The 24,931-nt window shown below is 38.1% G+C and overlaps 1 protein-coding gene across 2 annotated transcripts in view; it reads right to left on the bottom strand.

Moving 5' to 3' along the window:
- Nucleotides 1–4,037, bottom strand: part of PSMD14 (proteasome 26S subunit, non-ATPase 14) — a 109,499-nt gene extending 105,462 nt beyond the window's left edge. Inside the window, exon 1 of one of the 2 annotated variants that reach the window (NM_001261490.1) lies at nucleotides 3,865–4,037. The gene's annotated coding sequence lies outside the window, so the exon portion shown is untranslated. The remainder of the gene's footprint in view (nucleotides 1–3,864) is intronic. The other variant, XM_015110171.3, reaches the window with a different exon arrangement.
- Nucleotides 4,038–24,931: the final 20,894 nt, after the last annotated feature.

Raw genomic sequence — 24,931 nt, 5'->3', positions numbered from 1 at the left:
AGTGGCTCATGCCTATAATCCCAGCACTTTGGGAGGCCAAGGGGGGCGGATCACTTGAGGTCAGGGGTTCAAGACCAGCCTGGCCAACATGGCAAAACCCCATCTCTACTGAAAACACAAAAATTAGCCGGGTACGGTGCCAGATGCCTATAATCCCAGCAACTCAGGAGGCTGAGGCAGGAGAATCACTTGAACCCAGAAGGTGAAAGTTACAGTGAGCCGAGATCGCACCACTGCACTCCAGCCTGGGTGACAAAACAATACTCTGTCTCAAAAAAAAAAAAAAAAAATTACTTTTCAGACTGATGCTCAATCCTTTTTAAGCTATTCCATATTTGTTATCTTACTGTATTTCTAATTCCTCTGTTTTCTGATTTGTGCAAAGTAGTTAAAACTTTATACTCTCACTTTCTTAAGGACTTTTTTCCAGTGGAAGATCTTGAGTGAGTCAACATTAAATCTAATTATATAAACAGGATTTTGAAAACAAGATTTCTGCAACTTAGAAGAGTGAAAATGGTGGCTGGGCATGGCGGCTCACACCTGTAATCCCAGCACTTTGGGAGGCCGAGGCGGGTGGATCACCTAAGGTCAGGAGTTTGAGACCAGCCTGGCCAACATGGCAAAACCTGGTCTCTACTAAAAATACAAAAATTAGCCGGGCGTGATGGCAGGCACCTGTAACCCCAGCTAGGCTGGCTGAGGCAGGCAGAATGGCTTGAACCTGGAAGGCGGAGGCTGCAGTGAGCCAAGATTGCACCACTGCACTCCAGCCTGGGCAACAGAGCAAAGTTTCGTCTCAAAAAAAAAAAGAAGGAAGAGTGAGAACGGACTCATCATAAATAACCTATTATGGAGTCTCCCAATTTCAGCATTTGAGTACAGTCATCCATCTGTATCTGTGAGGAACTGGTTCCAGGACACCAAAATCATGGATACACAAGTCTCTGATATAAAATGGCATAGTACCCTATTTGCATATAACCTATGCACATCCTCTCATATACTTTAAAATCATTTTTAGATTACTTATAATAACTAATACAATGTAAATACAATAGAAATAGTTATACTATATTGTTTAGGGAATAATGAAAAAAAAAATGTCTACACATGTTCAATACAGACGCAATTTTTTTCCCCCTTTTTTGAGACCGCGTCTCACTCTGTTGACCAGGCTGGAATGTAGTGTTGCAATTTCGGCTCACTGCAACCTCCACCTCCAAGGTTCAAACGATCCTCCTTCCTCAGCCTCTCCAGTAGCTAGGATTACGGGCACATGCCACCATGCCTGGCTAATTTTTGTATTTTTGTATTTTTAGTAGAGAAGGGGTTTCGCCATGTTGGCCAGGCTGGAACTCCTGACCTCAGATGATCCACCTGCCTCAGCCTCCCAAAGTGCTGGGATTACAGGCGTAAGCCACCGTGCCTGGCCTAGATGCAACTTTTTTCAAGTATTTTCAATTTGTGGTTGGTTGAATCTACAGATGCAGAACCCAGAGATATGGAGGGCTGACTCAAGAAACTTAGTGGCATGCACTGACAGAATTTATAATCTACTGGGGGAGGTGGGTAGAAGAAGTTTGACATAAACCCATAAAAAATATGTAAAGGGAAAGGACAGCAGTATAGAGTGAAAAAGGCTCTTGAACCAGTTGACTTTGATTTGAATCCTGGCTTCACCACCTATTCACTATATGACACTGATTTTTATCTTCTTCTAGACTCTAGAACCTCATTTATAAAGTGGGGATAATACCTACTTTGCAAGTCTGTTGTAAAAATATGTTCAAAGCAACTTATAGTGTCTGAAACATTCAAGGTACTCAATAAATGTTGTCGTTGCTATTCTTATTGTTATAATTGTTGTTATTATCATTTTAGAACTAGCAGAGATTATTTAATCCAGTTCTCCCATTTCACAAATAAGGTCACCAAAGTACCACACACAAAGCAGAATATGAAATGTCAAAATGACTGCAACAAACAGGGAATATGACAAGTTCCTGAGCAAGAAATCACATGGATATTCAGGCAAGGCTTTCACAGGTGGACACTGAATTATTAAGTGAACATTACTACAAAATTGAAAATTAAAAAAGCATAATTGCTTCTTGTTACTTAAATAAGAGGACTAGATTAAATAATCTCTTCCACTTCTAAGATAATAACAATAAAAACAGCAATAATAACTTTTATTGATTTTCATACATAGGGTTCACAAACTATATACTAACAAGCCCATGGCCAGTATAAAAATAAGATAGACCCATGTCAAAGAGATTAAAATCCAGCTTTTTTTTTTTTTTTTTTGAGACAAAGTCTCACTCTGTTGCCCAAGCTGGAGTGCGGTGGCGCGATCTCAGCCCACTGCAACCTCCACCTCCCACATTCTACCTCCAGCCTCCCGAGGTAGTTGGGACTACGGGCACGTGCCACCATGCCCAGCTGATTTTTTTGTACTTTTAGTAGAGACATGGTTTCACTATGTTAGGCTAGTCTTGGCCAGGCTGGATCACCTCATGATCCACCCGCCTCAGCCTACCAAAGTGCTGGGATTACAGGTGTGAGCCACCGCGCCCGGCCTAAAATCCATCCAGCCTTTTAATTAAAATGGCAATATATTATTTACCAAACACTTCAGGCTGAAACAAACAAACAAACAAAAAAACCAAACTCCCAAAGTCAACAGGTGAAGCATCAATGAAAGATCATAACTTGAAACCTTTCCTCCCTTGGCAAGATTTAGGGACAAATTCAAGACAACATTCAGGCTTTTTCACTAAATAGCACTTCACTAAACACACCTTAACTGTAGTTAATTCAGAACCACTATATATCTTAACCTCTAAACTTCAAATGAGTCAGCTGGTAGGTAGGCTTACGTGACAGGAAGGCCACCATTATATTAATCATCTGCACTAAAACTGTGTTCATGTTTTTGTTATTTCAACAGTATCAGTGCATGTCTTGCTGCTTTTCTCAAACACATTAAGTCAGTAGCACTAAAAACATACTTGTGACCAGTGGAATAAAATCACTTTCACACTAGAACTCTATTTTATGCTAATTTTTAAACCCTCTCCCCTGCCTTTCCATAAAATTTTTATCAACTTTTGGTTACCATTTATTTTCTCGAGAATTTTTCGTTCAGTCACTAGGTTTATAGACTCAAAAGTTTACATTATTTTTCTTTTGACAGACACAGAGCTACATCCCCAGGAAAATTAAGTTGCAAGATGGAACATACGGTAGCAGATTTCTACTTAACACAAGAAATGTAATCAATTCACCAACAATTACTCAATTAGTATAATATTGAAAGTAAGTTAACAGGCACAGTAGCACACTTTGTTTTTAAGATATTCAAGGTCCAAAACCAGTGTATCTGCAGGACTTTTGTTTATTTTTTGGAGGAGGTTGAAAACCTAACACTAACAGAAAAAGGGTCAAGGCTTACAGAAAGGACAGGAGATAAAACAAACGTATTCAATGGGAAAGTTAATTCTACTCTCTCTCCCTTGTTTCTCCGGTCTGCTTTGAAGTTTTTCAAGACAGGAACAACTACGGATAGAGCACAGACAAACAGGTCATAAACAAGGATTCTCTCAGAGAGAAGAGGTTCCCATTATGTGAATTCGGCCAAGCAGAAAAGAATGGAGAAAGGAGACAAGATGCACACCTGACCCAGCCAGAGATCCCTGAGAGCAGGCGAAGAGAATGAAGGAGCTCGGGCTCCTCCCTCGAGGCCCAGGCCTCTAGTGGCAACTCAGCTGGGCAACGTGACTCAGGAAAGCACGGGGCTGGTGGCGGCCTAGCACGGCTGCCTCCCCGGACCTCCCAGGCCTGCCTTCTGGGTCTTACCTGAAGGCGGGCGGGAGCTGGATGCCGCGATCTGGACCCTTGTCTTGCCTCTGCGGTGACGTGAAGACAGAGACAACAGCAGCAGCGGCGCAGACCCGACGCGGTTCTGACTCTGCGAACCGGCGATGAATCAGCCCGATTCCATTCAAAAGAGTTGCCCGGGCCTCTGCCGCGAAGCACTTCCGGGTTCACTAGTCTGCTTCGGCTTCCGTTCCCCGACGGCCAATTGGAGACGACGGGGAGACAGGCGGGTGTCCAGGAGGAGAGCTTGGGACAGACGGCGCGGGCGGCCCGGCGTCTCCAGTCCTCGCCAGTACCGTGAGGCGGAACTTAGCCCCCTGGCCGCTCGCGCCCTGCCGACGCCTCCTTTTTCTCTCCCTACCTCTGCGCTCTCCCGCCGCCGCTGAGATCTAGGACGGGGGCACATCCAGCCCGGGAGGCGACTGGCTAGGAAATGGAACTGTTAGTATTGCGAAGCCCAGATCCCCTTTCGTTTTGGTGTTCACTGCTATTATGGTCCTCCTCAAAAACGAAAAGGTTCATTTGAACTAGATTTAACTGGTTATCTGAGAATAAAATGTTTTAAAAAGACGGGGGATGATGTGATTAGAGGGGACCGGTAAGACGCCCTTTTCCATAAGACCGCTTTATCCACCTCTTGTCATAATTGCTTTGCAAGGATTGGATTTCAGGAAAAACTAATGTTTCCCAAATGTTCAAACCACCTATTTTACTCCGAGTTTAGTTTACAGGGTTTAAAGAGTCATTTATTCACATTTCTCCATGTAATTATCAACAATCACGTTTTACTCATGATCTACTTTGTGCTAGGTTTTCAAAAAGCAAAGTTGCTCAGGATATACTTGACAAGTTGATATTACACTCTAGGTCTAGGTACAATCTGTGTTTAAGGCAGCTTCTTTACCACGTTCCTCTCACTTTCTCAAATATGTTCCAAATAACAAGCATCTTGAAAGCATTCCTAAATCGAGAATGGCGACGAATCTACTGGACAGAGAGTGGGGAAAGATTACAGCGCGTGGATCCAAACTGATTTGAGTAGCACAATTGCATTAGACTTTTGCTTTAAGATATTCATACCTCTAAAAACACAAAGATTATTTTACTCATAGGTAATATTTGGATCCACATCTTTATGCTTCCCCCCACAAACCTGTGCCTCTCTATTCCTTTTTTTGGGGGGGAGGGGGTGAATAACCCCATCCTCCAAATAATTTTCCTAGTCAGAAACTTAAGAGTATAAACACTTGGCTCTTTTTCATCTCTCCCCACTGGCCTCCCAGTTAACCATTGTAGAAACCATGAAATGTGTAATTTCCATAACAGCTTTTCCAATCCACTACTTCCCCTTCTGAATACTCCCCACTTTGGCCTTAACTCAGACCTTCCTCACTTTATTTTATTTTATTTTATTTTTTTATTTTATTTTATTTTGTATGTATTTATTAATGCATTTTTGAGTTAGGGTCTTGCTTTGTCACCCAGGCTGGAGTGCAGTGGCGCCATCTGGGCTCACTGCAACCTCCCCGTCCCTGGGCTCAAGCAACCCTCCCACTTAAGCCTCCCAAGTAGCTAGGGCTACAGGTGCTTGCCACCATGCCCAGCTACTTTTTTATTTATGTTTTTATTTATTTATTTATTTTTAGTAGAGACAGGATTTCACCATGTTCCCCAAGCTATGTTTTTAGAGTGCTCTTTGATCTTTCCGCCTTCAGTCTGCTTCCTTTTAATCTGTTCACCTCATTGGTAAAAATGTTTGTGCTATATATAGTCATGCTCCTTCTTTGCGTAAGATTCCACTAGTGGCTCCCCATAACATACATCATAAAGGTAAAACAAAAAACAAAAAAACAAACAAAAAAACCCCTTAAACTTTGTTTGGAGCACCTTTTGCTCCACCCATACTGAAGTATTTAACTGGGGAATAAGATGTTCATAGGGCTTTGAAAAATGCTAACATATTCCTGAGACTGTAGAAGGTGCTTAGGGTGTGCACATGCCTAGGGTTATGTGAACACTCAAGATAGGCCTGAGAGGGCCCTGAGCTCTAACTTCTGGGTGACTCGAGGCACTACAGAAGCAAGAAGTGAAGGCAAAGGCAGAATTATTTGGTTGGTAGGTGCAAAAAATTGTGGTTTTGTCATTTCAATGAAATTAATTTTGCACCAACCTAATAGAAAGTGCTTGACTGATTGCTGAAGTCCCAACGTAAGTACGAAAGCCCTCAGGAAAGACTGGGAGACTTTTTGGTTGAAGGTGTTTAAGGAAACCTGTCTCACTAATCATTAACTGACCGCTAAGCTAACTGAGCAGAAACCTGTGTGGTCACACACAATAATACAGACTTTAAAGAATTCGTTCATAAGCTAGGTGCAGTGGCACACATGTGTAGTCCCAGCTACTCAGGAAACTAAAGCCAGAGGATCCCTTGAGTCACCAACTCAGACCCTATCTCTAAAAAAAAAAGAATGAGTTCAGAGAAGTCACTAAACCAACAAATACTACAACAAACAGAAACGACAGTGAAGCTTGGGGAGCGGGTAGAATCTGATTTCCAGTGTCGCACATTATATTATTTAAAATGTTCAGTTTTCAAAATAGTTAAGATACATGCAAAGAAACAAGAATGTATGGCCCATACACAGGATAAAAATTAATCAATAGAAACTCACCCTGAGGAAGCCTACATGCTGGACTTACTAGATAAAAAGGCTTTAAATCAGATATTTTCAATATGTTACAAAGCTAAAAGAAACCATGTCTAAAGAACTAGAGGAAAGTATGAGATGTTTCATCAAATAGATGATAAAGACAAATCATTTTTTAAAATCGAAATAATTCTGGAGTTAAAAAGTATAATATGCCATGACAGAGACAATTTTTAATTTTTTAAAAAATAAAAGTAACAAGTTATAATAAAGTGAAAAGTTCACTAGAGGGGCTCAACCCCAGATTTTAGCAGGGAGAAAAAAAAATCAACAAACTTCAATTTAGGTCAGTTGAGAAGATCTAGTCTGGGCAACAGATTGAGAAGAGAAAGAAGAAACATGAACAGGCCTCAAAGTCCTGTGGGACACAATCAAGCATACCAACATGTGCATAATGGGAGTTTCAGAAGGAGAGGAGAAAAAGAAAAGGGCAGGCATAATACTTAAATAAAAGAATGTCCAAAACTCCCTAAATTTAATGAGAAATATTTATCTACACATCAAAGAAGCTTAACAAATGCCAAGTAACATAAATCTACACCTCGACACATTGTAATTAACTGATTAAAAGTCAAGGGCAAAGAGAGACTCTTGAAAGTGTCAAGAGAGAAGCCACTCATCACGTAATCCTCCATAAGATTTACAATTGACGCCATGAAAGCCAAAAGGCAGTGGGATGACATACTCAACGTGCTGAAAGAAAAAGATCAAGTAAGAATTTCACCTGCAGCAAAACTATCCTTCAAAAATGAAGGAGGTATTAATACTTTCCCAAAATGTATGTATATATAAAGATAGAATTTGTCACTAGGACATTTTCCTTCCAAGAAATACTAAAGGGAGTCCTTCAGAATTAAATTGACACTAGACAGTAATTCAAATCCACATGAAGGAATAAAGAACGCCTGTAAAACTTAACTACATAAATAAATATAAAAGTATATTTTTTTTATTTGTGACTCATTTTTCTATTTGGTTTAAAAGACAATTGCATGAAGCAATAATTATAAGTCTATATGGGCTTATTGTAAGATATTAATATGACAATAACAGAAGGGAGAGGAAGGAGGGAAAGAATAATGGAGGAATGAAGCCATATAGTAGCAAGTTTTTTTGTACTATTAAAATAAAGTTGTTATTAATCCAAACTAGATTGTTATAACTTGTTAAGTATAATCCCCAGAGCAACTTCTAAGAAAATACTTTTAAAATATATGAATAAAGGACAAGGAAATTAAAATGGCATACTTGAAAATATATATTTAACACAACAAAAGGCAGCAGCAATTAAGAAATAGAGGAGTAAAAAAGACACAGGACATAAAGAAAACATCGCAAAATGACAAATGTAAATTCCACCTTATCGATGTCAACAATCCACTTCAAAGGATTTTTCTTAAAAAAGAAAGACTGGGCACAGTGGTTCACACCTGTAATCACAGCACTTTGAGAGGCCAAGGCTGGAGGATTGCTTGAGTCCAGGAGTTCGAGATGAGCCTGGGTGACATTGTAAAACCCCATCTCTACTAAAAAATACAGAAAATTAGCCAGGTGTGGTGGCACATGCCTGTAGTCCCAACTACTCGGGCAGCTGAGGTAGGAGGATCGCTTGAGCCCAGGAAATCAAGTCTGAAGTGAGCCCTGATCATGCCACTACACTCTAGCCTTGGTGACACAGTGAGACCTTGTCTCAAAAAAAAAAAAAAGACACTTTATTCCAGTGAGCAGTTTGCAGTCTTTTGTACCAAACAAAGGTGTGGTTCAAGAAAACAAAAGGGATTATCTTCTTTAGAGAAAGTTCCCACCCAGGTTGCCCCTCTGGTCTGCTAGGCAAATGAAGAATAAAAGCTTGTTTAGTTCTGACTGGTTGATGCAGGTCACAGTGTATCAGTTAGGTCCAGGTGGTGAAATGAGACTTTCTAGCAGTTGTTGATTGAGGCAGTAGTAAACAGGAACAGATAGCTATGAATGACCCGAAGTCTCATAAGCTTGTAGGTTCTCTCAGAACACAGAGTACATGTGTGACCTCTAGTCAGCAAATGGCTGCTTGGCTCCATTTTGAATTTCGGACCACTTAGCCACTAGGGATCCATCTTGAAAGATTAGCTCTTTCAGGATTCACATAAGTCAGTATATTAAATATAAATGGAATAAAAACTCCAATTAAAAGGCAGAGATTGGCAGAATATGCTAAAAAAAAATCTAACTATATCTGTCCACAGAGTCACACTTTACATTCAGTGACACAGGTAGAAAGTAAAAGGATGAAAAAAAACATACCATATAAATAGTAACTAAAATAGCACAACCACTTTAGAAATTGTTCTGGCATTTACAAAATAAAAATGCCATTATCATTTGACCTAGCAATCCCACTTTATATTTACCAAAAATAAATGCAGACATGTGCCCACACCAAGACTCTTGACTGCAACAGTTCATAGCAACTTTACTGATAAAAGCCCTAAACTGGACACAATCTAAATGTTTGCCAACTGGTGAATAAATAATGTCTGGTATGTCTTTACAATGCAATATTAACAATAAAAAGGAAACTACTGATATATGCAAGAACAAGAATGAATTTCAGAAACATCATGCTGAGGAAAAGTAAGATGAGAAAGAGTGCATACCGTACAATACCCCTTAAAGAGACTCTAAACAAATCAAATCAAATAGACAGTGACAGAAAGCAGATCACTTCTTGTCTTTGTGGTTAATAGTAGAGTTAGGTGGGAGGAGTAACTGCACAGGGGCATGAGGGAACTTTTTGGTTTCTTAAAAATGTTCTATATTTTTATCGTGGTGAAAGCTTGTCAAAACACCAAATTGTACACTAAAAATGGATGCATTTATGGTTGATTATTTATGCCTCCATAAAGTTGATTTAAAAGAAAAAACCTCAAAGTTGTTATTCTCCCCCATTCTTTTAGCCACACCAAAGTATTTGCTATTAAATCATGCTATCATATGCCTCAGAATCTTCAGACCTATTGTTTCTCCACTCTGAATGTCTTTTCTCCCTTCTCCTATCCCCACACTCTTTTCCACATTTTGTGGGGGGGTGTTGATCAGTCAATACCCTCCCATATAATCTACCCTATAGCCCTACTCTGTAATCCTTGATTTACTTGTCTGCCTTACCATCTAAACTTTAAAATTCTTAACAGCAAGGAGCATGGCCTGGTCATAGTAGATAATTTACAATTAATGTTGGATATTGAAGGTACTTGTCCAGATACTTTGCTTGCTAAGAATACTTTAAAAGATCAGGAACATTTTAAATCCAGATATAACTCCTCTTGAAATAATGAATTCCTTAAAAACAAACAAAAAAACAAGCAAATTTATGCAATTTATATAGCTACATAACTGACACGAATATTACACGCTAATGCCTTTTTTTTTTTTTCTTGAGACAGTCTCACTCCGTCACCTAGGCTAGAGTGCAGTAGCACAATTTTGGGTCACTACAACCTCTGCCTCCTCAGTTCAAGCAATTCTCGTGCCTCAGCCTACCAAGTAGCAGGAATTAGAGGTGTGCACCACCATGCCGGCTAATTTTTTTTTATATTTCTTGTAGAGACAGGGTTTTGCCATGTTGCACAGGCTGGTCTCGAACTCTGGGCTCAAGTGACCCTCCCACTTCAGCCTCCCAAAGTGCTGGGATTACAGGTGTGAGCCACAGCGCCCAGCCCACATGCTAGTCCTTAAAGCAATTACTGTTTGGGTTAGACGCAAGGTGGCTTTGGAAACCACCGCAGTGCACAGAATAGTGAAATATTTAATTTTCTAAAATATTTAGTTTTCTAAAATCATAAAATGACAAGAGTTCACATTATTAAATATGTAATGTAAGTGGTGTTGTGTCAAAGAGAAGCCTTCCTGCTCATTTGGTATCCACTGAATCTGGCAGGTTTATTAAATGAAGGACTGACTAGTGGCATTACTACATACATGTTCCAAACATTAAAATGCATCAACCTTACTGTAAATATTTCTTCCTATTTATAAAGAACTCTAAGGACAGCTCCTTTCATATACAAAGTATGACTAAATGTCTAGTACGAAATCGTAAAAGTAAATTTTCAGATTACCCAGATTTACAATTATGAATATCAAAAAGGGCTGTTGCCATTTGAATTTTTAAGAAATGTTTAAGGAATTGAATTTTTAAGAAATGCATTGTTTTCTGTTCAAAATTTAAAATCAACTTTGTCATATTTAATTATGTTTTTTTAGTTACATAGTTTGTGAGTATTATAAATAAATATAGATCCAGCAAAAGAAAAAGAAAAAATAGGAAAATATTTACATGTTAAAGTACAGTGAATTAAGTTAATGTATAAGGCCAATAGAATAATTGTTACTTCTGCCAGATGGTATTTTACATTTTGATAAAAAGATATATTCTTAATCATATATGTCAAAGAAAAGCGACCATATGTTGTTAAACACTTCCAATTTGTCATTTAATTTAAAAGGCACTACTGATATTGCCATAATTTTTTTTTTTTTTGGTGATGTAGTCTATCCTTGGTGTCAATAAAATATAATCTCTTCAAGTAATTTCCTTAGTTTTCTTCAACTGTTTGATCCAACAATTCAATGAAGAATTACCTTAGCATCTACAAAGAAAGAACACCATACAGTGGATAAATCAGAATCCAGAGTATATATTCAAGTTACTATTGGGCGAGAAGCATAACCTCTGTTTTCAAGAAGGCTCTAGAATTTAATTTACTATATTCTAGTAAAGTGAATAAAATATATAGAATAAATCAAATGATTACAAATTGATTTGCCTTAAAGTTAAGAAACCAGTATATTCTTTTTGTTTTGTTTTGTTTTTGAGACAGAGTCTCACTCTGTTGCCCAGGTTAGAGTGCAGTGGCACCGTCTCAGCTCACTGCAACCTCTGCCTCCTGGGTTTGAGTGACTCTAGTGCCTCAGCCTCCCAAGTAGCTGGGATTACAGGTGCACACCACCACACCTGGCTAAGTTTTGTATTTTTAGTAAAGATTGGGTTTCACCATATTGACCAGGCTGGTCTTGAGCTCCTGTCCTCAAGTGATCCACTCACCTCAGCCGCCAAAAGTGCTAGGATTATAGGCATGAGCCACCGCACCTGGTCCAGTATATTATTAAGAATTAAAAAAAAAAAAAAGAGGGTGACTATATTACAAAACAATTTTCCTCTTTACAAAAAGATGTTTAATGAAAAAAACATTAAGGAAGACACAGAAAATGGCATCCAATCTACAATAGAAAAAGGAAACTGGTATTAGATTATTATTAAAACAAAGATTTTATGTGCCTTTATTTCCTCTACTTTTTTGAGAAGGGTATCTCAGCCCCTCTTCCTCTGTCACTCTTCACCCATTTCTTTTCTCACGCTATAGGACTCCATGTATTATTTCTTTCAGGCTTAAAATCTGAATTACCATCTACAAACTGAAGACTTGCAGATTTCTATTGTCTGTGCATCTGTCTTCTCCAGACTTTTCACTGTTATATGGCTGTCACTATTTATCCATTCTTCAGTCGATGGACATTTGGATTGTTTCCAGTTTTTTGCTATTATGAACAATGCTGCTGTGAATATTCTGTGTGTCCCCTGGTGTATCACATCAAGAGATTCTCAAGAATATATATCTAGAAGTAAAATTGCTAGATTCTAAGACATACATGTCAGTTTTACTAGATAGTACCAAATTGTATTACAATGTGATGTTCAGAATCTCATGACTTTGTGCCATCACTAACAGTGTTGTTAGACTTGTTTATTTTTGACAATCTAATGAAAGTAGAGTGATATATTATTTGTTTTAATTTACATGTTTCTAATTACTAATAAGATTGAATGTGCTTCATATTTGTTGACCATTTATATTTTTTCTTTTCTGAAATGCCAATTCATGACTTGGGCACATTTTTTCCTCTAGAATTAGCTATCTTTTTTTGCATACTTTCAAACTCTTCATTCATGCTTAGTAAAATGAGGATACGTCGTATGGGAAAGGTAATGTAATTAGTAGCAGAACTCAAAATTCATAGTAACCAGTATGTGGGATTGGGGGAGGGAAGCAATTTATATGCAACCAATGTCATTTCCTTCTGTGTTATTTTTTTTTTTTCTAAAGTGAACACAAATGAAATATTTCAGTGACACTTAAGATTGTGTTGCCATACATGGTGGCTCATGCCTGTAATCCCAGCACAGGAGACCAAGGCTGGGAGATCACTTGAGCCCAGGAGTTCTAAGCTAGCCCAGGCAACATGGTGAAACCCTGTCTCTACAAAAACAAAACAAAAATTAGCTGGGTGTGGTGGCACGTGCCTGTAGTCCCAGCTACTTGAGGGGCTAAGGCAGGAGGATCACGTGAGCCCAGGGAGTTTGAAGCTGCAGTGGGCCATCATTGTGTCGCTGTACTCCAGCCTGGGTGACAAAGTAAGACCTTGTCTCAAAAAAAAAAGAAAGATTGTGTTTGACACTTAAGATTGCATATGATCACCTCCTTTCTGAGCCAGACAGACATATGGGCTTTGCAGGCCAGTGAGATTGGAATGCTATTTCAGGGATGCTACACTCAGAGTGAGTCTTGAGAAGTCACAGGTCTGTTCATTATATTGGCAAATAACTAAGGAAATTTTCCAAACAAACTTTCCACCAATCCGGGAAACTCATATTTGGGTGATGGAGTGTGGAACTGTGTAGTGTAATAAACATGCCCATATGAGTCTGATCTGTCCATTACTTCAGATGTATCTACTCATTGTCTAAAGTGATTGAGACACAAAACCAAAATAAAGTGAATTTCTTATTGCCTGTCATGAATACCACAGGCAGAATGCAAGATAATTTCAGATAGTTCATGAATATTTTCTGTATTAATGGGAATATACTTATTTTGATGTATAATAGAAAAATACAAAAATAACATATCAGACCTGTGATATGATTTCTTTTATTTTTCTTTTTTAAATTTTTGAAAGAGGGTTTCACTCTGTTGTCCAGGCTGGAGTGCAATGGGTGATCATGACTCACTGGAGCCTTGATCTCCCAGGCTTAAGTGGTCCTCCCACTTCAGCATCCCAAACTGCCCAGACTACAGGCGCAAACCACCACACCTGGCTTCTTTTAGAATCTTATATCTAACTTTTATCACCACACTTTATCACAGAGAAAAAGCCACAATAATAATTATTTTAATAATAGAACACATGAATAAAGATGAGAATAATTTGGGGTTTTTAACCTAGAAAATAAGACTAAGGGATGAATTCAAATGAATGCTAAATTATTTCAAGAAAAATGCTGAATGTCCTCTATTCCATAGAAGACACAGAATGATAATTATGAAGAGCTTTACTAATTATAAACAAGGCTTTATCAACTCTAAGGATAAAGTATTTCAGGGCTGGGCACAGTGGCACATGCTTCTAATCCCAGCACTTTGAGAGGCCCAGGTGGGCCTATCACTTGAGCTCAGGAGACCAGCCTGGGCAACATGGTGAAACCCTGTCTCTACAAAAAAATGCAATAATTAGCCAGGAGTGGTGGTGCATGCCTGTAGTCCCAGCTACTTGGGAGGCTGAAGTAGGAGGATCGCTTGAGCCGGGAAGATTGAGGCTTCAGTAAGCCATAATTATGCTATTGCACTCCAGCCTGAGCGACTGAGTGAGGCCTGTCTCCAAAAAAAAAAAAAAAAAAAAAAAATTTGTTCTTAAGAGCCTTGAAAACAGATGAATGGGGAGGTAACCAATTTTTAAATAATAATGTCCTATCTTCCATTTATTACTCAAGAAGTTGTATAGATGAAAGAAGCTAAAGTACCTCCCCTAAAATTACTAGGATGCAGGGCAGCCAAAGAAAGTAGAAGAGGGAGGAGACCTTACAGCCCAGTATCTCTGAACTATGACTTTTCTTTTTTTTAAACTTTGAGATGGTGGCCTCGCTATATTACTCTTCTTGCTTCAAACTCTTGGTCTCAAGTGACCCTCCTGCCTCAGCCTCCCAAGTAGCTGGGATTACAGACACGCACCACCATGAGACCTTTTTTTAAAAAAAATTATTTTTTTTTAAATTTTACTTTCAGTTCTGGGATACATGTGCTGAACATGCAGATTTGTTACATAGGTATACATCATCACTGGTCATTAGAGAAATGCAAATCAAAAACACAATGACATACCATTTCATGCCAGTTAGAATGGCGATCATTAAAAAGTCAGGAAACAACAGATGCTGGAGAAGATATGGAGAAATAGGAACACTTTTACACTGTTGGTGGGAGTGTAAATTAGTTCAACCATTGTGGAAGACAGTGTGGCGATTCCTCAAGGATCTGGAACTAGAAATACCATTTGACCCAGCAATCCCATTACTGGGTATATACCCAAAGGATTATAAATCATTCTACTATAAAGACACATGCACACATATGTTTATTGCAGCACTATTCACAATAGCAAAGACTTGGAACAAATCCAAATGCCAATCAATGATAAGACTGGATAAAGAAAATGTGGCACATATATATCATGGAGACATTTTTTTGAACTAACATGAGTGATCACTTGGAGACACTGTTTATGTGCCTTATTGCTTAAGACAACTACATCAAATCACTACTGAAGGACTCTTAACCAACTGGTTTTTATTGTAGGATTCAGATAAGTATGGTATTGTATTTGGTTTTGTTTCAACATGCTCAGTTACTGTTTGCATAAAATTTTGCACCCTTCTTAAGAATTGGAGTAAAAAAAAATTTTCTTAATTCCATAAAATCCTCATACTGGGGCCAATTTGAGTGTTGAAGATGGGAGGGTGAGGATTGAAAAACTGCCTATTAGGTATTATGCTGATAATCTGGGTGACAGAATTATTGGTACACCAAATCCTCTCAACACCCAATTTACCCATGTAACAAATCTACACATGTACCCCTTGAACCTAAAATAAAAGTTAGAAAAACAAATAATTTACAAAACTAAAAATAAATAAAATACTTTAAAGCCAAAAAACAAAAAATACATAAATAAAATCCTCAGACTGGATTTTTACTCTTAAAAATACTTTAAATGAGGCTGGGCGTGGTGGCTCACGCCTGTAATCCCAGCACTTTGGGAGGGTTGAGACGGGTGAATCATTTGAGGTCAGGAGTCGAGACCGGCCTGGCCAACATGGTGAAGCCTCATCTCTACTGAAAAAAAAAAAATACAAAAATTAGCTGAGCATGGTGGTACATGCTTGTAATCCCAGCTACTCAGGAGGCTGAGGCAGGAGAATTGCTCGAACCTGAGAAGCAGAGGTTGCAGTGAACCAAGATCGCACCACTGTACTCCAGCCTGGGCGACAGAGCAAGACTCCATCTCAAAAAAATCTTTAAGTGTATTATAATAATAATAATTATTATAATTATTATTATTATTTGAGATGGAGTTTCATTCTTGTTGCCCAAGCTGGAGTGCAGTGGTGCGATCTAGGCTCACTGCAACCTCTGCCTGCCGAGTTCAAGCGATTCTCCTGCCTCAGTCTCCCACGTAGCTGGGGTTACAGGTGCATGCCACCACGCCCGGCTAATTTTTTGTATTTTTAGTAGAAACGGGGTTTCACCATGTTACCCAGGCTGGCCTCAAACTCTTGACCTCAGGTCATCCACCCACCTCAGCCTCCCAAAGTGCTGGGATTACAGGCGTGAGCCACCGCACCTGGTTTAAGTATAGTTTTAAGCACATTTTAAGAGCAAAATATTTGTGACTCGTTGGTTAGGACTTACACAAAGTTTCTAAACTTTTTATAAAATAAACTTGATCCACTTACAAACATGAAGATTAAACAGAAATTTGTTAGGTATCAGAGAATATTGCTCAGTTAAACTGCAAAAGCTTCTTAGCCCCTAATAAGGTGGTTTCAGCAAGATCATCTTTGTTGGATAATATTAATTGAGTCTATAAAGAGTCCTATTTTTAGAGTATGACTATTTTTATAATGAGCTTATTTAATTTGTAGACTAGTTTACTTTAAACCTTTTCTAATCTTTGTATTGGTTTTCTGAGCATTGTGTGATTTCTTTATGTAATTATTGTGAATTTAATACATTAAGCAATAATCTTAACGCTTTAAGATGTTGTTGTGGAACAGTCATTTCCTAACAATTGGGTGAAAATGAACTCATTCACAGAGACAATTTGATATTTATTCACAAAATGACAAGAATTTTTTAACAGATAAATGGTAGCTTTTAAAATCTCAGCTGTTGAATGAAAAGGAACAAAAGTGGTAATTCTGAGACTACAAAAAACTTGATTAATAATTAAGTAAAGGGAAGTCTTTTTTAAAATGAGAGATAAATTTTTATTTTGTGCTTCAAAACATAATTGGGCTAGGCATGGTGGCTCACACCTGTTATTCCAGCACTTTGGGAGGCCAAGGTGGGTGGATCACTTGAGATCAGGAGTTCAAGACTAGTCCGGCCAATATGGTGAAACCCCATTTCTACTAAAAATACAAAAATTAGCCAGTCGTGGTGGCATATGCCTGTAATCCCAGCTACTTGGAAGGCTGAGGCAGGAGAATAGCTTGAAATGGGGAGACAAAGGTTGCAGTAAGCTGAGATGGCACCACTGCACCACTGCACTCCAGCCTAGGTGATAGAGTGAGAGTCCATCTCAAAACACAAACAAACAAACAAAACATAATTGGGCCATTAATGCTTAACAAGAGCAATCGAGCTATTAATTATTCTGACTGAAAAACATTATAATAATACAACATCAAATCTTATATATACATTTATATATTTTTTCATAAAGCAACTTTAATGAGACTAGAATGCAAAAAGGCTTGCTTGAGTTATAATACTAACAATGGTATGTATCTGTGCTATGGAATTGCTTCAAAGGTGACACTTTATAATAAAATGCTTTGGAAATTTGGATGACATCAATTCATTATGCCATATTTCACTAGTATGTAAAATGTTTCTAATGAATTTTAAATGCTTGGAGGAATTTAAAAATAACTCTTAAAAATCATGTATATTATATACACATTTTAAAATATATTCTGTTTTTTTCTAACCTGCATGTGTATGGACTCTGTAGTGCTATAATAAGTAATTAAATAATAATGGGACACATGAGAAAGATTTAAAACCAATCAAAACTACTAAGAACTATACAAACTAAAAACCCCAGCAGGGCGTGGTGGTTCACACCTGTAATCTCAGGACTTTGGGAGGCCAAAATGGGTGAATCACAAGGTCAAGAGATGGAGACCATCCTGGCCAACATGGTGAAACCCCATCTCTACTAAAAATACAAAAATTAGTCAGGCATGGTGGCATGTGCCTGTAGTTCCAGCTACTTAGAAGGCTGAGGCAAGAGAATTGCTTGAATCTGAGAGGCAGAGGTTGCAGTGAGCCAAGATCGTGCCACTGCACTCCAGCCTGGAGGCAGAGTGAGACTCCATCTCAAAAAAACAAAACAAAACAAAAACCCAATATGCTGTTGATTTGGTTAGTGTAAAAAAGGATTTATTTCAATGGCTAGTCCAATGTTTTATTTAATCTTCCCAAAAGTTTAGTAAAAAGAAAAAAAAAAAAAGCACAAAAAGTCTGGAAACCTTATGCTGCTACCTTTGTGACTTTAAGTCATTTACTGCTTTGGTCCCCAGTGTGCAGAGAGAGTGCTGTTTAACTTCTTATTCTTATTCTCACTCTTATTCTAGCAATGGAACATTTTGTCAAATGGAATCTTACATAGGGCACCAATATATAAAACAGATAAATGCAGAGCTGTTCTGCTAAGGTGGTGGGTGGGAAAACCTGGAGCCCTCTCCAGATTTGTTTATGCTATTTTTTGCTGTATAAAAGTTTCAAAAAACATTTAATGGCTTTGCTTTTGCTTCTGGGTTGTGTATATTCAGAAAAACATTTTATAGTATAAAACTTTTAAAACATCTCTTCCTTCTTCAAAGACTTTCATATTTAAACCCTTCATCGATCTGGAATTTATTTTAGTGTAAGGGCTCCAACTTGACATTTTTCGAGGTTTCTACTTAGTTGTTCCTCCATTTATTAAGCAATTTGTCTTTATCCTGTTGATTTGAAATGTCACCTTTCTCACATAATAAATTGTTCATATCAGCCAGCCATGGTGGCTCCTGCCTGTAATCCCAGCACTTTGGGAGGCCAAGTCAGGCTGATCACGAGGTCAGGCATTTGAGACCAGCCTGGCCAATATGGTGAAACCCCATCTCTACCAAAAATACAAAAATTAGCTGGGCGTGGTGGTGCGCACTTGTAATCCCAGCTACTTGGGAAGCTGAGGCAGAAAAATTGCTTGAGCCTGGGAGGCAGAGGTTGGAATAAGCCTAGATTGCACCACTGCACTCCAGCCTGGGCAACGGAGTAAGACTCCGTCTGAAAAAAAAAAAAAAAAAGTCCATATTATGGAATCTCTTTCTAATTTCTGGTACTTAAGTTTTAGGAATGTATTATCTCTCCCCATTCTGTTCTCTCCCCATTCCGCCATTCACCAATGACCAAGAAGGACAAATATCTTGTAGTCCTGTTTTGTTTTTTTTAATGTGAAGACTTTCCATTATGTACACAAATGGTTAGTTTTTTGTTTAACTTTGCATGTCACATTTACCATTCTTTATTGTCAACTGTGTAAAAAAATTGTCATCTATTACATTTGCAATCAAATAAGACATACAGTGGTCCCCCACCTTAGCCAAGGGGGATATGTTCCAGTGGATATCTGAAACCTCAGATAATACCAAGCCATATATATACACACACATATATATGTACAAGCCATATATATACACACATATATATGTGTGTGTGTGTGTATATATATAAATAATGCACAAATTTCATTTTTCTTCTTCACAATATCACAGATAGAAGATTTGTTCTTATTGTAGATCTCCGCAACCTCAGCATATGATTTTCTTTCTTTCCTTATTGAGAACTTTCATCTTTTCACTTAAAAGGAGCATTTGATGGCTTCTGCTTGGCATAGCCAAATTGCCAGCATCACTACTCTTGCATTTTGGGGTCATTATTAAATAAAATAAAGTTATTTGAACATAAGCACTGTGATACCACAACAGTCCATCTATAGCCAGTATGGCTACTGAGTGACTAATGAACAGATAGCAGTCTACAGATGGGGATGCTGGACGCAGAGGTGATTCCTGTCTGGGTAGGACTGAGCGGGACAGTGTGATATTTCATCACACCACTCAGAATGGTGCATGATTTCCAACTTAAGAATTGTTTCTGTAAATTGTTTCTGTAAATTTCTGTACATTTTTAATATTTACAGACCATGGTTAGTCACAAAATTGCCAATAAGCGAGGACTACTATATATAAATTATTATCAGAGTGCTAAGAGCTTGAATTGTGGGGCCAGAATGGGATCAGTTATAATACTTATTTAGTAGGGTTGTTGTGAGGATCAAATGACTTAATATTTGTAAGATACTTAATAAGTATTATGTCTTATTATTGTTGCATATAATCTATAAATCAAATTATGTAGTTTGTAAGTGATACATTTTATCTTTTAAAAGTTGCTATCCTTAAATACTTTATTTTATTTTATTTTATTCCTTTTTTAAATTATACTTTAAGTTCTAGGGTGCATGTGCACAACGTGCAGGTTTGTTACATATGTATACATGTGCCATATTGGTGTGGTGTACCCGTTAACTCATCATTTATATTAGGTATATCTCCTCATGCCATCCCTCCCCACTACCCTCACCCCACAACAGGCTTCTATGTCCAACTGATCTCATTGTTCAGTTCCCACCTATGAGTGAGAATATGTGGTGTTTGGTTTTCTGTCCTTGCGATAGTTTACTGAGAATGATGGTTTCCAGCTTCATTTGTGTCCCTACAAAGGACATGAACTCATCCTTTTTTATGGCTGCATAGTAGTCCATGGTATATATGTGCTACATTTTCTTAATCCAGGTAATCATTGATGGACATTTGGGTTGGTTTCAAGTCTTTGCTATTGGGAATACTGCCACAATAAACATATGTGTGCATGTGTCTTTATAGCAGGATGATTTATAATCCTTTGGGTATATACCCAGTAATGGCATGGCTGGGTCAAATGGTATTTCTAGTTCTAGATCCTTAAGGAATTGCCACACTGTCTTCCACAATGGTTGAACTACTTTATGGTCCCACCAACAGTGTAAAAGTGTTCCTATTTCTCCATATACTCTCCAGCATCTGTTGTTTCCTGACTTTTTAATGATCGCCATTCTAACTGGTGTGAGTTGGTATCTCATTGTGGTTTTGATTTGCGTTTCTCTGATGGTGAGTGATGATGAGCATTTTTTCATGTGTCTTTTGGCTGCATAGATGTCTTCTTTTGAGAAGTGTCTGTTCATATCCTTTGCCCACTTTTTGATGGGGTTGTTTGTTTTTTTCTTGTAAATTTGTTTAAGTTCTTTATAGATTCTGGATATTAGCCCTTTGTCAGATGGTTAGATTGTAAAATTTTTCTCCCATTCTATAGGTTGTCTGTTCACTCTGATGGTAGTTTCTTTTGCTGTGCAGAAGCTCTTTAGTTTGATTAGATCCCATTTGTCAATTTTGGCTTTCGTTGCCATTGCTTTTGGTGTTGTAGTCATGAAGCCCTTGCCCATGCCTATGTCCTGAATGGTATTGCCTCGGTTTTCTTCTAGGGTTTTTATGGTTTTAGGTCTAAGATTTAAGTCTTCAATCCATCTTGAATTAATTTTTGCATAAGGTGTAAGGAAGGGATCCAGTTTCAGCTTTCTACTTGTGGCTAGCCAGTTTATTAAATAGGGAATTCTTTCCCTATTTCTTGTTTTTGTCAGGTTTGTCAAAGATCAGATGTTTGTAGATGTGTGGCATTATTTCTGAGGGCTCTGTTCTGTTCCATTGGTCTATATCTCTGTTTTGCTACCAGTACCATTCTGTTTTGGTTATTGTAGCCTTGTAGTATAGTTTGAAGTCAGGTAGCATGATGCCTCCAGCTTTGTTCTTTTGGCTTAGGATTGACTTGGAAATGTGGGCTCTTTTTTGGTTCCATATGAACTTTAAAGTAGTTATTTGCAAGTCTGTGAAGAAAGTCTTTGGTAGCTTGATGGGGATGGCATTGAATCTATAAATTACCTTGGGCAGAATGGCCATTTTCATGATATTGATTCTTCCTATCCATGAGCATGGAATGTTCTTCCATTTGTTTGTATCCTCTTTTATTTCATTGAGCAGTGGTTTGTAGTTCTCCTTGAAGAGGTCCTTCACATCCCGTGTAAGTTGGATTCCTAAGTATTTTATTCTCTTTGAAGCAATTGTGAATGGGAGTTCACTCATGATTTGGCTCTCTGTTTGTCTGTTATTGGTGTATAAGAATGCTTGTGATTTTTCACATTGATTTTGTATCCTGAGACTTTGCCGAAGTTGTGTATCAGCTTAAGGAGATTTTGGGCTGAGACCATGGGGTTTTCTAGATATACAATCATGTCATCTGCAAACACGGACAATTTGACTTCCTCTTTTCCTAATTGAATACCCTGTATTTCTTTCTCCTGCCTGATTGCCCTGGCCAGAATTTACAACACTATGTTGAATAGGAGTGGTGAGAGAGGGCATCCCTCTCTTGTGCCAGTTTTCAAAGGGAATGCTTCCAGTTTTTGTGCATTCAGTATGATATTGGCTGTGGGTTTGTCATAAATAGCTCTTATAATTGTGAGATACGTCCTATCAATTCCTAATGTATTGAGAGTTTTTAGCATGAAGGGCTGTTGAATTTTGTCAAAGGCCTTTTCTGCATCTATTGAGATAATTATGTGGTTTTTGTCATTGGTTCGGATTATATGCTAGATTATGTTTATTGATTTGCATACGTTGAACCAGCCTTGCATCCCAGGGATGAAGCCCACTTGTTCATTATAGATAAGTTTTTTGATGTGTTGCTAGATTTGGTTTGCTAGTATTTTATTGAGGATTTTTGCATCGATGTTCATCAGGATATCCCTGGACTAAAATTCTCTCTTTTTTGTTGTGTCTCTGCCAGACTTTGGTATCAGGATGATGTTGGCCTCATAAAATGAGTTAGGGAGGATTCCCTCTTTTTCTGCTAATTGGAATAGTTTCAGAAGGAATGGTACCAGCTCCTCCTTGTACCTCTGGTAGAATTTGGCTGTGAATCCATCTGTTCCTGGACTTTTTTTGGTTGTTAGTCTATTAATTATTGCCTCAATTTCAGAGCCTGTTATTGGTCTATTCAGAGATTCAACTTCTTCCTGGATTAGTCTTGGGAGGATGTATGCGTTGAGGAATTTATGTGTTTCTTCTAGATTTTCTAGTTTATTTGCATAGAGGTGTTTATAGTATTCTCTGATGGTAGTTTGTATTTCTGTGGGATTGGTGGTGATATCCCCTTTATCATTTTTTATTGCATCTATTTGATTCTTCTCTCTTTTCTTCTTTATTAGTCTTGCTAGCAGTCTATTAATTTTGTTGATCTTTTCAAAATCCCAACTCCTGGATTCACTGATTTTTTGAAGGTTTTTTGTGTCTCTATCTCCTTCAGTTCTGCTCTGATCTTAGCTATTTCTTGCCTTCTGCTAGCTTTTGAATGTCTTTGCTCTCGCTTCTCTAGTTTTTTTAATTGTGATATTAGGGTGTCAATTTTAGATCTTTCCTGCTTTCTCTTATGAGCATTTAGTGCTGTAAACTTCCTTCTACATGCTGCTTTAAATGTGTCCCAGAGATTCTGGTATGCTATGTCTTTGTTCTTATTGGTTTCAAAGAATATCTTTATTTCTGCCTTCATTTTATTATGTACCCAGTAGTCATTCAGGAACAGGTTGTTCAGTTTCCATGCAGTTGAGCAGTTTTGAGTGAGTTTCTTAATCCTGGGTTCTAGTTTGATTGCACTATGGTCTGAGAGACAGTTTGTTATAATTTCCGTTCTTTTACATTTGCTGAGGAGTGCTTTCCTTCCAACTATGTGGTCAATCTTGGAATAAGTGTGGTGTAGTACTGAGAATAATATATATTCTGTTGATCTAGGGTGGAGAGTTCTGTAGATGTCTATTAGGTCCACTTGGTGCAGAGCTGAGTTCAATTCCTGGATATCCTTGTTAACTTTCTGTCTCGTTGATCTGTCTCATGTTGACAGTGGGGCGTTAAAATCTCCTATTATTGTATGGGAGTCTAAGTCTCTTTGTAGGTCTCTAAGGACTTGCTTTATGAATCTGGGTTCTCCTGTATTGGGTGCATATATATTTAGGATAGTTAGCTCTTCTTGTTGAATTCATCCCTTTACTATTATGTAATGGCCTTGTCTCTTTTGAACTTTGTTGGCTTAAAGTCTGTTTTATCAGAGACTAGGATTGCAACCCCTGCTTTTTTTTGTTTTCCATTTGCTTCGTAGATCTTCCTCCATACCTTTATTTTGAGCCTCTGTGTGTCTCTGCACATGAGATGGGTCTTCTGAATACAGCACACCAATGGGTCTTGACTCTTTATCCAATTAGCCAGTCTGTGTCTTTTAATTGGAGCATTTAGCCTATTTACATTTAAGGTTAATATTGTTATGTGTGAATTTGATCCTGTCATTATGATGTTAGCTGCTTATTTTGCTCGTTAATTGATGCAGTTTCTTCCTAGCATCAATGGTCTTTACAATTTGGCATGTTTTTGCAGTGGCTGGTACCTATTGTTCCTTTCCATGTTTAGTTCTTCCTTCAGGAGCTCTTGTAAGGCAGGCCTGGTGGTGACAAAATCTCTCAGCATTTGCTTGTCTGTAAAGGATTTTATTTCTCCTTCACTGATGAAACTTAGTTTGGCTGGATATGAAATTCTGGGTTGAAAATTCTTTTCTTTAAGAATGTTGAATATTGGCCCCCACTCTCTTCTGGCTTGTAGAGTTTCTGCCGAGAGACTTGCTATTAGTCTGATGGGCTTCCCTTTGTGGGTGACCCAACCTTTCTCTCTGGCTGCCCTTAATATTTTTTCCTTTGTTTCAGCTTTGGTGAATCTGACAATTATGTGTCTTGGAGTTCCTCTTCTCGAGGAGTATCTTCGTGGCATTCTCTGTATTTCCTGCATTTGAATGTAGGCCTGCCTTGCTAGATTGGGGAAGTTCTCCTGGATAATATCCTGCAGAGTGTTTTCCAACTTGGTTCCATTCTCCCTGTCAGTTTCAGGTACACCAATCAGACGTAGATTTGGTCTTTTCACATGGTTCCATATTTCTTGGAGGCTTTGTTAGTTTCTTTTTACTGTTTTTCTCTAAATTTCTCTTCTCACTTCATTTCATTCA

Source organism: Macaca mulatta, chromosome 12 (assembly GCF_049350105.2).
Source record: "Macaca mulatta isolate MMU2019108-1 chromosome 12, T2T-MMU8v2.0, whole genome shotgun sequence".
In the NCBI taxonomy this organism is placed as follows: Eukaryota; Metazoa; Chordata; class Mammalia; order Primates; family Cercopithecidae; genus Macaca; species Macaca mulatta.
The sequence above is the reverse complement of the archived record's forward strand: the minus strand, read 5'-3'. Positions and strand labels throughout refer to the sequence as shown.